Source organism: Panthera onca, chromosome X (genome assembly GCF_046562875.1).
Source record: "Panthera onca isolate mPanOnc1 chromosome X, mPanOnc1 haplotype 2, whole genome shotgun sequence".
In the NCBI taxonomy this organism is placed as follows: Eukaryota; Metazoa; Chordata; class Mammalia; order Carnivora; family Felidae; genus Panthera; species Panthera onca.
The window spans coordinates 85,160,850-85,175,397 of NC_138357.1; the positions used below are offsets into that span (position 1 = coordinate 85,160,850).

The window sequence follows — 14,548 nt, forward strand, 5'->3', positions numbered from 1 at the left end:
CCAGGTACTACTACTGGCCCTAAAAATGCTGTTGTAGACAAAGAGACAAATGTCTTTGCCCTCATAGAACTTATATGTTTGGATAATTGTACAAACAATAAATAAAATAAATAACTAAGATATACTACATGTAGGAAAATGATAAAGCTATGAAAAACATTAGAGTAAGTTAAGAAAGATCTGGAGTGATGAGAAATTGGATTTTTTTTTTAAAAAAACGGTCAGGATAAGCCAACCTTGGAAGGTGATATTTGCGAAAAGACTTGAGGAGATGATGGGATGAGCCATTAAATACATGGAGGAAGGACACTTCAAAGCAAAGAAAACAGCCAGTGAAAAAGCTTTTGTGTAAAAGTGTAACTATTGTAGCTAATGTAGACATGAGAGATCCTGTGGGAGTATAGTTGGATTTTACACAAGTAACACAACGTCAAATCATGTACAAACTTCTAATCCATGTAAATACTTTAATTTTTGCTCCTCTCAGTGAGATGGAGAACAATTGCATAACAGTGGCAGGATCTGACTTGGATTTTAAAAGGGAGGTGGGTGTGGGATGGGCTAGATGGCTGATGGGTACTCAGGAGGGCTGTTGGTATAATGAGCACTAAGTGATGAATCACTTGCAATTCTACTCCTGAAAACTATATTGCACTGTATGTTAACTAACTAGAATTTAAAGAAAAATTTGCATTGAAAAAAAAAAGAAAACAAAGCAAAAAAAATATTTCTACACTGGTTTACATGGATATTCATTACATTCTGAAATATCTCGGAATAAAAGGATACCTCTGGTTGGTGTGATTTAGACTATACATCAGAGACAAAGTTATAGGAAGATAAACCAGTAAGGATGCTATTACAATAATCCAGGCAAGAAACTGTAGTGGCCTTGAGTCAAGTGGAAGCAGAAGAGGTGGCAAACTTGTTCACATTCTCAGTCTATTTAGAACACGGAATCAACAGGATTTCTGCGTAGACTTAATGCTAAAATTGACCCCAATATCTTTAAGTGAGCATCTAGAAGCATAATGTTGATGGTAACTGAGATGAGAAAGAGCTAAAGGAGATGAAGTGAGGGGTGAAAAAAGAATTTGTTTTTTCATGGTTAAAACCAAAAGGTCTATAAGACACGCCAAGTGGACAGTTGGATATAGACTTTGGCATTTAAGTTGGAGATGTAAATTGTAGAGAGAAAAGGGCATCGATGGCATATAAAGTCACAATACTGGATGAGATCACCAAGGGAATGAGTATAGGCATAGAAGAGAAAGGGATCGAGGATTGAGTTCCCAGGCAGGTCAATGTCAAGAGGTCACAGGAAAGGAGGAGACCCAGCCAAGCAGATTGAGGAGGTCAGAGAACAACCAGGAAAGTACTGTCCTGGAACCCAGGTGGGTATATGTCAAGCTGGCTTTGTTTCGCTGGAGGGCCCTGAATGGTACACCAGGAAAGAAGGTCCTTCCAGGAGGAGTGAGCGATCAACTCTGTCCAAAATTATTGATAAGTCAGCTGAGGAGAGGACTGTGGGATAGCCATTTGATTTAGAAATACTGATGACATTGCTACCTTGACCACACAGTTTCCTTTTCATAGAAGTTGTATAAGCCTGATTGGCGTGTGATTAAGACAGAATGGGAAAAGTGGAAGCAGTGAGTGTAGAAAACTCTCTCTCTGGGAGGTTTGCTATCAAGAGGAGGATAAAAGGCCCTGCAGGTGGTGGAGGGAGTAGGTAAAAAGGTTTTTTGATTGTTTAGTTTTGGGTTTTGTTGTCTTTTGTTTTTAAGAGGAAAATAACACCAGTTTGTATGCTGGCAGGAATAATCTAGCAGAGGGTGGAAAAGTGATGAATATCATACAAATGCCATGAGATCATGGATTTCTTTTTTGATTTAGCCAATCTACATGAGAATTCCCTGATACTTGCAACTGAAAGAATATTCACTAAGCGAGTGAGCAATGTACTGGTATGTCTAGGACTTTGCTATTTTATGCTTATTGAGCAGGTATAATTTATAAAAGTACTCTCTTTCATTCTGGCTCAGATGATAAATATTATGAACTAGTTTGGATGACAAATTACATAGTCACATGAATTAGTTAGGAATATCGGTACTGAAGCCATAGATTCCGATCACTTACAAGCTGTCGCTTACAAGCTGTCATGACAGAAAAATTACTTAATGTCTGTGTTCAGGTTCTTCATATGAAAATGGGGCTACTGATGACACATATGTCATGGCATTTTGCTGACCAAATGAGGTAAAACACCTATGGAGCTTACAAAAAGGATTTGCCAAATATGGTAAACATGTCATAAATATAAGGTATTATTAAATTTGCATGCAGCATGATGCAAATTTCCCCTTTGCAGTCAAGAATGTAAACTGCTCATGGATCAATTTTCCCTTTCATACATATAACCTTAAAGGTAATTAACATGCAACTAAATGTGAAATCATTAACAGATGCATTTTATAGTTAGGAAACATGGAAGTAGAGTATTTAACTAAGATACAAAGGAAATTTAAAAAGAAATGTTAATCGATGGACTGTGTCAAGAGGCTTCGTGTTATGTATAAATTTATATGTCAACATGACTCACCCAGAGGGTGGCCAGATATTAGGTCAAACACTATTCTGAGTGTGTCTGGCAGGGCATTTATAAATGAGGGTAATATTTGAATAGGTATACTGAGTAAAACAGTAAAAAAGTAAAAAAAAAAAAAAAATTGCCTTCTCCAATGCGGGTGTCCTGTATCCATCCAATCAGCTTAAGGCCTACATGGAACAAAAAGGCTGACTTTCCCTCAAGCAGGAGGGAACCCCTCCTGCCTGACTGCTTGAAGTGGGACATTGGTCTTGTCCTGCTTCTAGACTCAAACTGAAGATCAGAATTCATGACACCTGATCCCAGCAGCTTTTGGACTGCAACTCACATCACTGCCTGTCCTGGGTCTCAGGAATTTTGACTTGGCCTGGAACTACTCCTGCTCTCCTAGCTCTCCACCGTGCCCACAAACGTGTTGGGTCTTCCCAGCCTCAAATTCTTGTGAGCCAAATTCTTATAACAAATCTCTCTCTCTCTCTCTCTCTCTCTCTCTCTCTCGACAGATAGACAGATATAGATGATATAGATATAGGTATAAGTATAAATACATAAGTAATCCTATTGAATCGGTTCATCTGGAAGACTCTGATTATTACACTTTGGAAGGTACAAGCCACTTGTTGAAGTACAACTACATGATGACATGATGTAACTCAGTAAAGAGTGGGCAGTATGTTCACAAGACTCAGATCATCAGGGTCACAAAAAAGGCCTTCATAAGTAATTACCTCATGGTTATTAAAGGTTGTGGTAGGTAGAATTCTAAGAATGGTCTCCCAAGATTTCCCATCATAATCCCAGGTACCATGAATAAGACGAGTTATCTTGTACATATTTGTGTTCGGTTACATGGCTAGAGGGATTTTCCAGTTACAATGAAGGTTATTAAACAACTGACCTTAAAGAGAGATTATCCAAAAGAGCCTAATCTAATCACAGGAGCTCCTTAAAGGCACACACTTTTCTGTGGCCAGCAGCAGAAGGGAAGCAAGAGAGATCTGAAGCACAAGGATTTGACACACTATTGCTTGCTTGAAGATGGAGAGAACCACATGAGGAGAAATACAGGCAGCCTCTAGAATCTGAGAGCAGCCCCAACAACATCCTGCACCACAGGAGCTGAATTCCTACAACCACCTGGATGAGCTTGGAAAGAGCTTCCTCTCCAGAGCCTCCAGGTAAGATCCCAGCCCAGCTGACACCTTGATTTCAGCCTTGTGTGACCCTAAGCAGAGAACTCGCTGGATCTACACATGTCTGACCTATAGGAACTGTGAAATAATACACATGGGTTGATTTAAGATGCTAAAGTTGTGGCAACTTGTTATGCAGCAATAGAAAACTGGTATCAGGCACTTAAGTTATTAGTGTATTGAATCTGTTGTGGTTAAGGTAATTCTCTATCATCCAACTTTCTGGAGAGAATGAGAAATAATTTCTCACCCAGCCATAACCGCATGTAGCTCTAAGGTGCAAATTAAAATAAGCACAGCCAGAGTCACAGTGCAGAGAATTCTAATTCTTGTGTAGTGAAGACTAATTGCAATTTAGAGGCAAGAACAGACAGCTTGAAGTGTGACAGTAACAATGAGGACATTTCCTGGTAAGATGTGTGCCATACTCGGTGTGAAGGACTTGCACGCTAGAGCTGCCCATTCAGCCCCTGCCCTTCAGATAAGGCAGAACATTAAGTTCCAAGGATCTCTTATGGGGCAACAACAGACATGCACAGCCAGGGGAATTGCAGGTAGTGGCTCTGAATTAATTTCAAATAGATTATTATGAAAAAGGGTCTCATGTCATAGACATTCTTTGAGGCTTTAGAGTCAGACAGACTGGCTCCAGCACTCTGTGATCCCAGCTGAGTTCCAGAATTCTAATTTGTTAGGTGTGTGTGTGTGTGTGTGTGTGTGTGTGTGTAAAACACTTCCTTGATAAACAATGTTGACAAATCTTTACAGATCCCTGGGGTTAAGATCTGCCTGCATGATTTTCTGTACTAAGACAGCTGGATCAGCTTGAATGATCCCTCTAATCCCAGAGCCTTCCACAGTGTGTGGGACATACGGATTTTCTGACTTTCATCCCAGTTCCCTATGCTCAATAGCTTCTAGTACTAGTGTATGACCTCCCGGCCTTATAATCAGTGTCGGCCTTTCTAATAATCTCTCAGTTTCTGAAACGTCCTCTCGGTCGGAGAAGTTCTGCAATTCCCCTAGGCTTTGCAAATGCAAACTGATCTATACACAAAAAACACACATATCAAGAAATTTAACTGAAGAAATTAATCAATAAATATAAGACTGGTAATGTGATTATTGTTTTGGTGAAAATTATGTACATTCAGGAACATGGAATCAAGTCTGTGAGTCCCCAAAGACTGCAATTTTCAGCTACAGGCATGCATGTTCACAGTCACAAGGACTCAGTTCCCCTGATCGGACTCCTGCTCCTATTGCCTTTATTCTTTCTCAGTCCAATTCTTTGTCTCCTCTTCCTCTTTTCCTGTTCCGCACTGCAAATGTACCCTGTGGTGACTTCTAATTCACAAATTACATTCCACTTTTTGTTTTTTATCCTACAATGTACTTAAGTGCTGGAACCATGTTTTATTTCTTCTTTGCATATCTTGTATGAAGCACACTACATGAAACATGGTAGGCATTGAAGGTTTGTTGAATTCATCTATTTCACACAGAAACATTGACAGCAAAAACACCCACTTCCAGTCTGGATGTAGTGCAGTAGATGTTTTCTGTATCAGTACCATATGTGTGGCTTTTGAGTATCAGGTGCCATGCAAACCCTTCTAGAAGGTGGGATGTGTTGGGGGAATAGAAATCTGGTCCATCTGTCCATGTGCCTCTACATAGCACATAGCATACTTTTCATCACACAATATAGCTTACAGCAACAATTTCCAGGACTTAGTCATGTCTACGCCTTTCCATATCTGCCACCCCCAACTGTAATGTTATAAACTTAGTATTTCATGTAAAGGAAAAGTATTACTTGCAAGAGCAAAACTCTAAAAGTAAAATAGAGTGATAATATCACAATAGTAGAGAATGTTTTCATTAACGATGACTTTCACAAACACAAAATTTTTTTTTCATTTTTTTTTTAAATGTCAGGATACGCTGACCAATGCAGTCAATGGATTGTGACTGCAGTCCTAATGTCAGCTCTGCCACTCTACTCACGTGTCAGGGCCAACGTATCTATCTTTCTGGGCCTCAATATCCTCAATTGTGAAATTGGAGTAACGGTACTTATGTCATAGGAATTGTATGACAATTATCAGCAAGATAAGCAAAAGACCTGAAACATGGTAGGCCCTCGAAGAGCTTTTATTGGGTCTTCTATTATAGTAGCTAAGAAACAAAGAAACAAAAAACCAAGTAGGATTCCTTTATGAGGATTTTAAGAATTATAGACATCAGAAAGTTCATCCAAAGCAACAAATCCAGGATACTTCCTTTGAGATGTAGGCTGGTAGAAAAAGCTATTTGATCAAAGTTAAAGTGAACTTCAGAAGCTAAGAGTCTAATTGGTGTCCTCTACTAGGAGATACAATATTGTACTTTGGGAAAAAGAACAAAAGCAATAATTTTTGAACTTGCCTTGAAGTAAGTAACCCAAAGGAAGATGGAAAAAAAGAAAAGGAAATGCTGTTTTCTTAACAATATCAAATTTCAGAGAAAGTGCTTGGCTCAGAACCCCTGGTCATAGCTACTCTACCATAGTGCTCACTAACGGTGCATCTTTCCACACAGGCTGATTTTACTGGGGGTACTCAAAGCTTTTACTCTGAAAGAAGGGATGCAGCTGTTTTCCTTTTCCCAAATTGATGCCAAACATCATTTGCATGTGCCTTGTTATCTTTATCTAAGGAGCCTATGAAATTTGTGGAACAGCTCGGTGACCCTGAGAAACCTGTTTTGCCTCTGAGGGAACTGGTCTAGTGGTGTCCGGGCCTGTGGGTGCTCAGTGTCATTGATAAGGAAACTATCTTTCCTCCTGGGCAGGTCTGATACCTTTGTGGAAGAGAAGGGCGTCCTGCCAAAAATAGGGTTTTTGTTTGTTTGTTTGTTTGTTTGTTTGTTTTAAGAATAGGGTTCTTGCACAAAGAAACCAGCTCTGCAGCCGAGGACCTTCCTCAGGATCCACAATCATCAAAAGTCATGAAAGAGTTATAAATCACAATTACTCTGTTCCTTCAGAAGGACGCAAAACAGTCAACTTTCATCTGCCACAACCAGAACCAGTGTTGAATATACCAACACTGTGCCAAAGAAGCAGGGGACAGAATCCTGGGAAGAGAGCTTCTGAAATGCTGGCAGACACGATGAAATGGTGGATGAAATGGTGGAGGTGAAACAGCAGAAAATGGAAGGGGAACAAACAGGACTGCTGGGGGCAAGTTAAGCAGGGTCGGCCTCCACTGCAGACTTTCTGGGGTGTTATCATCAATGAGCCCCAAGTTTCCACCTCATGTAGCTACCATTAGCTTTCAGATCCTGGGCAATTTCCACTATGTCCTTGATCTCAATATCTTCCCTGAAGAAAGAGAAATAGGAATGAGGATATTTCCTTTGAAGCATTTTTTTGTAGGATCAAATGAAAGATCAATGAAGAGCCTAGTGCAGTGGCCATCATTATGTACACTATTACTTAACATGAACCTCAACATTTATTTCAACTACATCAGTTCATTGCCTTCATTTTGTCTGTTTAATTATATAATTATCTTTTATTCCCAAAGATACAGTTTTATTTTGAAACATATTATGTAAATTATGGTACACATCCTGCACAGATAAAGCCATCCAGTGATGAATGACAAAGATCTGGAAACACCACTCTACATCCTGCTGTGCAGGAAGAACAGTGTGCTAGCCCTATGAGGGATCCACAAAAAATGAGGCAGACTTCTAGCCAGCAGACATCTCCCAGCTGACTAGCCTAGTTAGCATGGCAGCTGATCCATACATGGTGCTGACACCAATGGCACCTACTAGAATAACTGCAGTTTGGAAACAGAATGTTTGCCCTACCAGTGTCACTTTCAAAGGATCAATTAACTAATTAATTCAACAAATATTCAGCGATGCCTTTCCACTTGTATCAGAAATTGTTCTGGATGGTGGACTGACAAAGAACAATGAAACATGGCCCTTGCCTTCAAGGGTGTCACAATGTAGCAAGGGAGACAGATAGGTCCATTATACCAACAGATAGGGTCCGGACGACTACAATGTGTGCTCAGCAATGTTCTGAGCTGCTCTTGCCCAGTGGGCAAGAGACAAAGATTCCTAAGATCAAGAGGTTCTAGTCAAGCAGGAGCTATGGTGGGGGGGAGGAGAGAGAAATAAGCAATCAACATAATAAACAAGTAAATAACACAGTGTTTTAGGTGATAAGTGTAACTAAGAGGCAATTCAGGCCAAGGTAAAGGGGATCAGGAATATGGGGTGGCGGGGGGGAGATGAATGCACTTAGCAATATACAATAAGGGTGGAGGGTGCTTACAGTTCCTTCCTGAGGATTTAGCATTCCACTCTGACATGTGACAGAGGAACACTAGAAAGGGTTTAGGTGCTGAATGAGAAGAATGCACAGGGACAATGTCAGTGAAAAGGAGAGACAGAGCAGTCAGGGAACTAGAGGTAGTGACCAAAGAAGCAGGAGAAATAAAGGAGTGCTGCCTCTTGGAGAGAACGGAAGGACTCACCTGGATTTGACATCCATTCATCTTTGTGTTCACGCCCTTGGTTGCCCATCTGTGCCATTACTCACAGAACACAGAAGTAAAAGTCCTGTATTTACCCTGTGATACACTCATGGATCAAAGGGAAAAATTTGAGAGGTATTTTTTGCTCAGATCACTTTGTATTTGGGAGATTTTACTGAATTTTCGAGCACAGACACCATATGAAGCCAATTCTGTATTTGAGGGAAAAACAGAGCATCCAAGATACACAAAGAAGCAAAGACTCTGGGAACACATGGGGAGTGATTTGAAAGACACAACTCACCCAACCTCTGCATGTGGAGATACCTATGTTCACCCATCTTTCACTTCCTATCACCGATAAAGAGTTAACAGGTACAGTAATAACTGGCCTTTGATCCACGTAGCTTCTGGAACACTCTCTCGCTCAAACAATGTATTTTGAATCCCTCCTGGACACCAAGTTCCAGGCACTGTGCTGACTCAGGGGCAACAGGTATGCTTCAGGCTGGCTCCCAGTCTTGAAATTTCTTACAAACACACAGGCCAATCATTACAGAGCTCCTTGATTAGAGTGATGACAGAATTAACGTCAAGGGAGCCTGGAAAGGAAGAAAAAGAGGGAGATAATTTAACCCCAGTGTAAAGGGAGGGTGAGCACACATGGTCAGGAATATCTTTCCAGGCAATGTGAGGTTGGTAAAGTAGGTACTTTTGTAATCCCCACTTCCCAGACGAGAAATAACATAGTCAGAAATAGTCCTTTGCTAAAGGCTGCATAACTACTCGAGAGAGCCAGATTTAAAATTCTAGGTCATTTGATTTCTAAAACACTGTATGTTCTCTCATTGACTACTACTAAAATCACTGAAACGATTTACTTTAGTACATCTTTTTTTTTTTTTAAGTTTACTTATTTATTTTGAGAAAGACAGAGACAGCGCGAGTAGGGGAGGGGCAGAGATAGAGGGAGAGAGAGATTCTTAAGAAAGCTTCATGCTGCCATCACAGAGCAGGACTCAGACTCAAACTCTTGAAACCGTAAGATCGTGACTCGAGCCAAAACCAAGCGTCAGACACTTAACCAACTGAATCATGCTCCTCTCCCTTTAATACATCTTGCAATCTTTTCAGGTATATTGTGGTCACTCTCCTGAAAGCTGGTTCCAGCTGTGGGTACTAAAAGGCTCTGGGAATGCCTGTAACATTCTCTATCCCAGGAAACAGCGGGTCTGGAGAGCCCATCTCTCTTAGAATTGTAATCTATCATCTCACTAAGTAAGGTGCTCGACTTTCCACAACGATGCTTCTTGTGTTGCTGTCACTTTCCCATCTGCCTGCTCCTTCCTACCTGAGAAAAAAGGCAGAAATATGTATCGGACTGTTGGTCTCAGAACAGATCCCTCCAGTGTTAGAACATTACAGAGAAGCTATGTTCTCCTGGGTGCCTGGGTCTTCCTGGCAGGAAAAAAAAAGGAGAGAAGAGTAAGTCTGTACCACAGGAATGGCACGTACTGTGCATCTCAGCAACTCTCAACACACGTGAAATTTGTCACAGTGAAAGGAAGGGGATTACCTCTAGAGTCAGACAGACCAAGGTGTGAACCTTGGCTCCCTCACTTACTGTCTTACTGAAACCCATCTCAGCCTGTTTCTTAATCTGTTGAAGGGGAATTTTGATACTCATTGTTCAGGTTTGTTAGTAGATAAATATTAAGTGTGTACAAACAATCAGACCATCAATAAATCAAAAGCAATGTCTAGAGTGATGACAAAATAGAATATCTTCTATTCTGTATCACTTAATTCCATTTTCTGTGTGTAGAAGTTATCGAACTTCAAGTTGTCAAGTAACATGTCAAGGTGACACACTTGATTGCTGGGAGTGAGGTAGGCACTCAGGTGTTCTTTTCCGTATATTGTGCGGGAAATGGAAAATACCTTTCTTTGAACCCAGTGACTCTTAGCAAATGAACACCTTACATAAGAAGTCAACTCTGAACATCATCAAAAAATGACACAACAAACCATAGCTCTTGGCAAAAATAATCCTTTTGATAAGACATGGTGATGTTGTGAGAGCATAGGCTGTAGAGACACGAAGACTTGAATTCAAATACAAACTGCACTCTAAGTCTTTCTCTTCTAAGAATTGCAAATAGTAACCTCCTCTTTAAGATTTAATGGGCTGTTAGTTAAATAGGATACAGAGATCAACACAGGGCTTGGCATACAGACTGTCCTCGACAACTATCAGGTTTTAATTCATCCCTTTCCAGGGCAAGTTCACTGTCAACCTTTCCAAGCAGAGGTTAAATTTCCACTATGAACCTTATTTTCCCTCTCTTTTGTTTTTGGTTGTATTTTGATGGGTGGCAGTTACTGGTTGTACCAGCCAGTTTCTGCTGCACAACAAACCATCCAAAATCTAGTGACTGTAAACAACCAATTCTTTTGGTCACAATTCCGCAGCTCGACAATTTCAGCTGGGCTTAGCTGAGTGGACATTTTGCTGTTCTCAGAAGGTGTGTTTATGCATCTGTGGTCAGTGCCCTGTCTGCTAGAAGGCTCTGCTGGGGGCTAGATGGTCTATGACGGCTTCACCCACCCACATTTCTGGCAACTGGTTCACTGTCAGCTATGGTGAAGGGGATGCATGGGCCCCGGGTCTCTCATCACCCACCTAACTCATGCTTCTTGTTATCTTGTGTCAAGAGCAGCAAGAGAGGGCAAACTCCGGTGTGCAAGCAGTTTTCAATTCTCTTCTTGCTTCACACTTGCTATTGTTCCATTGGACATAGCAAATTTCCTCGCCAAGGCCAAGGACAATGTGGGAGGAGATACAGGCAGGCATTCACATATTACAGTTGTTACTGTAACAGTCTACTGTTAAAATAGTTTGTGAAATGACCATGTTTATCATCAGAAAAATAGTTAACTATGGGTACACCAGATACTAGAATGCAGTCTCTCGAAAAGGATTTTTATTCTTCCATAGAAAAAAATCAAAGCTATCTCGCCCTATTCTCTAACAGGTGAATAATAAAATCATTGTATGAAATTCTTAAAAAAAACACATTTGAAAATATTCTCGAATTGTACTAAATCTGTAAGCTGTGGATCTCTTTATCCGGAAGTGTGCTATGACTTTGCCAGTAGGAACCCAGCCTGTACCTCTCTCCATACTATAAAGTCGCTCTACTCTCCCTTCCAAAAAAATATGCCTCCAACAGAAGCCTACTGCATAGGCACACTCTGATGTGCAAGTTATGGACTAGACTAGAAGGCAGCACCTCTGCTGAGACAAGGACAAGGAGATAGGTACTGGTAATAGTGAAGGAACTTGTGATGTGGCTGGGGCCGAGTTGGGCCACCCCTTCCCGCAGACACCAGCCCAATCTCCCAGCTTTGCTAGAGTTCCTCTTGATTCATTCAAATCATCTTTCAAAGCTGAGTCCAAGTTCTATCATTTCCTACTACAATGTCTTTACCTACGCTGTTCAGGATCCCTTGGTATTTTATTTGTTGTGTGGTGGCTGATAACTGCTACTATGAATGCCATCATTTCCCCATTATATTTTCTATATGATTATTGCTGGCATACATGAAAGCTTTGGTATTTTCAATATTAGTATTTCATTCTACCACTTAAAGGAATTCACTCTTATATCATTTCTTAGGCTTTTCCCAAGAATATATTCCCATCGCTTGGAAATAATGAAAATGTTGTCTTCTTTACTAAAGCAATACTTTTTTTTTTTCTCTTTACAATCTAATTGCACTGGAACGACCATCTAAAGCGAGCTTTAATAATATTGGTGATAATAGGTATATTTGCCTAAGTCCTGATTGTGATGGAATTTTTTTCTAGTTGTTCAACACCACTGGTGTATTTGTGTATTAGACACACTGAGGACTACAACCTTCTAATATCTATTTTCCCAGTTTGTTTTTAATTACGGGGTGTCACATTCCTTCAAATGTTCTTTCATCGTCCATTTATCCTTAAAATATGGTCAGTAGTAGTAGTATCTCTATTGGTTGAAGTCATTCTCTTTATGTCTCCATTCTATCATTTTCTTCATATGCAACCCACACATTTGTGTCATATTATGCTCTAGATATCACAGGTGTCTGTTGCCACTGGGAACAGGATCGTTTGTATGAGCCATTCTGGGTATAAATGGAGTAGAGCAGACCCTGGGAAGCTGATCTAACTTGTTATTTAAAACTGGGGCTGTATGTTTCCTCAGTACTTTGCACTTACATTTCAGATTCAGTTTCCCTTTGATGCAGGGATTCTTTCGCTGGAAAAGTGAGTTTTCAAGATCCTGCTTGCTTGATGCCAGCAGAGGGTCTGTGGGTAAGAGAGAGGCAGAGATGCCTAAGTTGCAGTATGGCAAAAGTTGGGGGACATCAGAGGCCTTCTCCATAAGGCTACTGTTAGAGCAGGGAAACAGTAAGAAAAAATGAAAAAGTGGGGGAAGCCTTTGGGGTTGTTACATATTGGGCTGTGAGGGGCCACTTCCTGGCCAAGAGGACAGCTTGAGCACACAAAGAGGTGACAGAGCACCAAGTGGCCTTGTTGGAGGCCCATCCCAGAAGGCTTGTAAACATCCCACTGTAAAATGAGAAGGGATTTCCATAGGCATGTTTTCCAAAACCCCAAGCGGTACTTCTCAATGAGAAAGAGAGAGGAGGGTGGAGTGGGTGGAGGGTGGAGACTGTTGGCATTTAATAAAGGGCTAATTGGGGTGGTTCTGCAGCTGTTGGGTGAATAGGACTCCAAGTACAAAGGGCTGAAACAAGTAGGAGAGAAGTTTACTGATAGGAAACTGAGGAAAGATGTCAGTAGGGGTTCAAGAAAAGTGTTAAGTGATGGGCTGTGCCAACATGCCAGGCAAGGTGAAGAACCTGCCACGCTGAATAAAGGAAACCTCATTTTGGAAGGTGGGGGGGGGGGGGGGGGAGTACGGTGGGGGGGGGGAGCAGGGCAGAGGGAGAGAGAGAGAGAATCGTAAGCAGTCTCTACACTCAGCGCAGAGCAAGACTGTGGCTCGGTCTCACCATCTTGAGATCAAGACCTGAGTGGGAATCCACAGCTGGAGGCTTAACTGACCTTGCCACCCAAGCGCCTCAAGGAAACCTTATTAAAATGGGAGTCCATAGGCCAGCAGGGGGAGCTTTCACACCCTACCGCTGCAATCAATTGTGGACCCCAACAAGGACAAACAGTGCCTTGCATTCCCAGCAGGAAGAAGTTTACTTTCCTACTCCAGCAGGAGGAAGGAGGAATTTCTCCTGCCCCAGCAACAAGCTCAGCCAATAGGAAAATACCACAACTCTGCCACTTGAGAAACTGTCATCACTCTGAACTGTCGTTTTCCTGCAATGGACTTTTCCTTCGCAGGAATCCCTCCCAACTTCCTCTTTTTCCTACAAAGGAAGGTTCCCCTGCTCGGATCTCCAGACTTGCCCAAGGTGTGCCACGCTTTGCGTGTCCCGAATCGCAATTCCTCTGCTACTCCCAAATAACCCCATTTTGCTGATAAACGAACTGGCTGTTTGACCTTTAAGGTGGACAAACCCGTTGAAGAAATAGAACGGCATGCTATGACTCAGCAAAGATTAGGTACTGTTTTGCCAGGAATACTGAGGGTCATTTAGACAACCCTGGGCCCTCCTAAAACGTAAGGAGGTACCATTTGTTATGGACAGTGATGATGCCCTTTACCTTATCGCGGGTAAAATAAGTGCACGTGTTTCATGCAACCTGCTGGACAGGGTGAGGAGAAACGTCTGGCCGCGCCACGGCCAAGTTCGACTCAAAAGGCACACGTGGAAACGATCCCGGCCCAAGTCACGGTGCAGGGATTGGCGAACCGAAGTCCCGCTGGCAGGAGATTCCCAGCCCGCGAGGTGCGGGGCGCCTGCGCAGTGGGCCCCCGGCGCCGCCGCGCGCGCTGCGGGAGCCACGAGACCCCCGCCCCCGCCCCTCGCCCTCCAACGTGAACGCGCACGTGAATGGGGACTCGGACGCGCACGCGAATGCGCCTCACCTCGCTCAACCCCTGCCCGGCGGCTGAGGAGGGAGGGGGGCGCGCGCGGGAGTCGCGGGTGGGCTCTGTGCGGAGTGGCGGACCCGCTGGCGGCGGCGCGGGGCCGGGGTCGCGGGCTCCGGCTCCGGCGCGGGCGCGGGCGCG

General features: G+C 42.4%; 1 long non-coding RNA gene across 3 annotated transcripts; it reads right to left on the reverse strand.

The window, feature by feature from the left end:
* Positions 1–4,578: 4,578 nt before the first annotated feature.
* LOC145713571 (uncharacterized) lies at positions 4,579–14,504 on the reverse strand. Of its 3 annotated transcripts, none has more exons than XR_014136639.1 (5): positions 14,405–14,504; positions 12,613–12,702; positions 9,697–9,803; positions 8,650–8,947; positions 4,579–7,171 (listed from the first exon to the last, which is right to left on the reverse strand). It is a non-coding gene; the product is annotated as an uncharacterized LOC145713571 (long non-coding RNA). The 3 variants fall into 3 exon arrangements; XR_014136637.1 differs by lacking the exon at positions 14,405–14,504 and adding an exon at positions 14,080–14,300; XR_014136638.1 differs by lacking the exons at positions 4,579–7,171; positions 14,405–14,504 and adding an exon at positions 14,080–14,300 and having other exon boundaries at positions 8,545–8,947.
* Positions 14,505–14,548: the final 44 nt, after the last annotated feature.